The sequence below is a fragment of the Sinohyriopsis cumingii genome, unplaced genomic scaffold (assembly GCF_028554795.1).
Source record: "Sinohyriopsis cumingii isolate HCF-2022 unplaced genomic scaffold, ASM2855479v2 utg000873l, whole genome shotgun sequence".
Taxonomy (NCBI): Eukaryota; Metazoa; Mollusca; class Bivalvia; order Unionida; family Unionidae; genus Sinohyriopsis; species Sinohyriopsis cumingii.
This window is the reverse complement of record NW_028315938.1, coordinates 958,916-963,063: the sequence shown is the minus strand read 5'-3', so window position 1 is coordinate 963,063 and position 4,148 is coordinate 958,916.

Below are 4,148 nucleotides of genomic sequence, written 5' to 3'. Positions count from 1 at the left end.
GAGAATTTGTACAGATATGTTAAATTCTTAACGACAGCAATGCAAAAAATAAAAGTTCGTATATCTAAGGCAAACTATGGTAGTCTTGAAAAACGGTATTAGACCGGGATCTTTCTGTGTTTTGCATTGATAAAAGTTATATATTGATGTTTGTTCTGTGTACCTCCATAGGCAAATAGTTTCCATCGATGGCATGCTCGGATCCAGGTTTATCAATCTTTCCCCAATGGAAATCAAACTGCTTTGCTTTGTAAACATCTGTCAGACCTTCCGCAGTAATGGAACTGGGCTCACCCTTCATTTCCTCGACTGCAAGGAAGATTCAAAAATGTATCCCGTTCCTATTCCAATCCATGCATGTTAACGCATTTATAGTGAAACTATGCTTATTTACAGGATTCCAAACAAATATAAAGAAATCTTTCTCTCCTGGTATTGTTTAATACTTAAGTTCCTTCTTTGGATTTATTTTTATTCTCATACTGAAAAAGAATCTTCATTGCACGCACGTTTTCCAGTTTGTCACTTTATGTCACTATGAATACAAGAGCAAGCATGATCGATTTTTACTTTGATACATTTATGTATATTTCTACTAACGTTAATAAACCTGAATGAGTATTCTTTGTATGTTCATAATCATCGTGTTGCTTTAAGCATACGTATAAAAATACATGTAGCTTAATCCGTACACACTAAACACAATATTTGTGTATTACTTTTTGTAGTCAAAGATATTATAGATTAACGGTCTTGATTGATGACTTCATATTACATAATTTATTACAGATATCCTCTTACCGGTATACCCCTTATTTTCTAAACGCATTTGCAATTTGGATGGCTAGTCACAATCTTTCATATGAACTGGAACCAGCCGTTCTCTATCCACGACAGCCTCATTCGTTAGGATGCTGACAGGCGATTGACGCAATCCGGCACAATGAGGAAAGTTATCACTCCAAAGACGTGGTCCTTAATGTGATAAAAAAGAAGTGTTAGGTCTTATGAAATTATCGCCAAAAGATTCATTATTGCTCCCTTATTTAATGTAGAGGGTTAATGTATATAGCACTTCCTTCGGTAATGCACGAAAAACTGCAAAGCATACAACCATTTGTCACAAAATATTGTTGAAATATCCCACTAATACAATCTCTGTGCTAGAACCATTCGTTGACTAATTGGTGACGTGTGCTACAACCAGGTGTTTAATTTACTCAGTTTCAAATAATTCCTGATGTCATTGGCATTCCATATATTGCAAGACCTGTAAATGATATATTGTTGTATTTTTTAGGCATGCACGCACGAGCAAACGCACAAGGTGTCTAACGCAAAATCTAAACATTAAAATTTGGTCCTATAAGACCTGATATAATCCGGGTATCTCAACACGCCTACCGCTATCTATGTCGAGGACTAAGGTTCATTCCATTGAATGTCAAACATCAGTTCGCCATTATAGAACAAGAACTGCAAATATGCAATATACAAACGATATAACTGCGTTAATTTCTAACCATAGAAAACGGTAGAGTTAATGTTCTTTGTTCCAGGGCACAATTAGACAGGCAACGTAGTGTTTGATTTCGTTCTTATGGATATTTAATACTCATAGCTTCTTTAAGATAAACTTATCACACATGAGATCAACCAAACATATCGTCTCGTTTCCCTTGGAGCAAGCTATACGTCAGCTCGCACGTGGTGCGAAATATGTCACTCACTTACCAATGTTTTATGGATGCGTTACATTTGTATGACTTTTTTACAGCATGAAATTTATTGCTTCCAATACCAAAATAACGCACATGCGTAATCGAAGGAGTTCCGTGTAACTTTTCCGCTTGAGTGTGCATACAGATCCACGGCATTTCAAAATAACTTTCCGTCGGTACAATGTATCAATAACATATTACAAAAATTAAAAAAAAAAAAAACTATTGTAAACTCGTGCAATTATCTAAAGTTACTGACTCCAGTGTTATCTAGAAATGGTAGGAACAGGATTTGCTCAGTTTGGGCGCCGAAACGAGTGTTTCCGGAAGCTATACGTTCACAACGGAGACGGTTTCCGGAATTGGACGTCTTGAGGCAGTAATAGTATATGATGAAATCACGTGACAGCAAGATAATTTTTTATTAACTTGATTGATAACTCGTTTAGGACAAATATATATGGCAGCTAGTCTCCTTGTAGTGATGATTAATTTTTTAAGCTATACTGGTATTATAATAATTCTATATGAATTACAGACTTTGGTGCTTCCAACAGCCAGACGTACTTGCATTATCTTAACTGGTACATTTAACTCATATGCACAGAAGTAATGACTCTTGATCAGGGTCTCTTCATCCTACCTGTTTAAGGTGCATGCTCATTTTGCAATGAAAAATAATTATAATGCTACTAAATATATCTTAAAGGTCCTTAACTGTAATGACAGCAATATTTGCAAATATCGTCATCAAAAGTTGTCTCTCTTTGATTAACAGCTTGCTGAGTTACGTTGAAGGTATGTCCAACTTGGTGTATAACTAATTTTATTGGTGATTTTAATTCTTTTCATGGATGTCTCCTGACCTTTGGATAATCTTGATTATAATTTGCAACATCAGCTGTTTCATATATATATAGGGAATTTGTTTATGCTTAAAAGACTCACTGAGGATTGCAACTTTTCATTATGAAATGCCTAAAAGGTTTTCGGACGTTTATTTTCCATTCATTATAACAATTTAATTCAAGCGCTACATTTGACTTGCAAAAATACTACTTCTACTTAATCAGACTAAATACGTTTTTGAGAAAAGGAGAGTAGCTCGCTGTAAAAGAACCTAATGACCTACGCTTCCAATAAGTTAAGAAGGGCATGCAGAATCCGAACTTCTAATGTGTATGTAATGAAATATTTAGGCATACCTAATTATATATATATATATATATATATATATATATATATATATATATATATATATATATATATATATATATATATATATATAATACCTAATATACATCGCTTAATACCTAATTATACATACATTATTCATTCAGAGTCACCACGGCTCTATGCTTTAAGATGCTAGATTCGTGACCAGAACGGCGCGATTCGATTCCGACCATGCCACCATCGAAATAGACTATATTGGCTACCATGGTATATGACAGCGAATGCACTCTACACCACTTGCCTCAGCACGATAACACCTTCAAAGTGTTGATATGCCGTAAAAGCAAGCCAAACAAAACTTTCACAAATACAGATTAAATGCTTCTATTTTATTAATATCTTATTATATCATGACGCATGCTCTCCATGGTATGTGAAAATTGTTTTTGGCCTGCTTCGTTTATGATACTTAGATATCAGATGATGATAATGTTGACGATGATGATGATGGTTAATGCGGTAATTAATATAACTGTTATTATTAAGCAAAGAATATAATATGTTCGTATTGCTTTTTTATACGTAATGAAAGTGAGTAAATCATAAAATTAATATTGGAACTTGTATTAGTTGTTGTTGTTTTGATGTTGTCGTTATCGTTATTGCCGTATCTATGCAGTTTAGAAAATAATAATCAATATGGTCTTTTGACGTAGGACACTGCCATTATATTCTGTGTATCGTCATTCTGTTTCATTGACGCAGGGCACTGTCATTATATTCTGTGTAACGTCATTCTGTTTCATTGACGCAGGACACTGTCATTATATTATGTGTATCGTCATTCTGATTTATACTTGAGACGCGGCTGCTGACTGTCCAGTTGCATAAAACCTGACGGAATGGAACTTGCTACCTACTGCGATAGCGAAATTATAAGATACTGGTAAGTTCCACTTGGCAGTTAGCCACATTGAAGATACGTTACCATAAATTGGTTCACTCAACGATTTACTGACGTATTTATTTATGCTCTTGCTAAAAAATACATTCATTATATCACTCCAAATAGTATTACCATTGTAATAAATTATCTCTTTTCTTATTTCCAATATCTTTCGCATCAACGTTTCTAAATCTGTTTTATATACTAAAATTTGTCGTAACAGACGGCTAAAATGTCTCATCAATGGGTTATATATTAATGGAATATAGATGAGTCGACCAATTGCAAGAATGTTTGATGTTTTG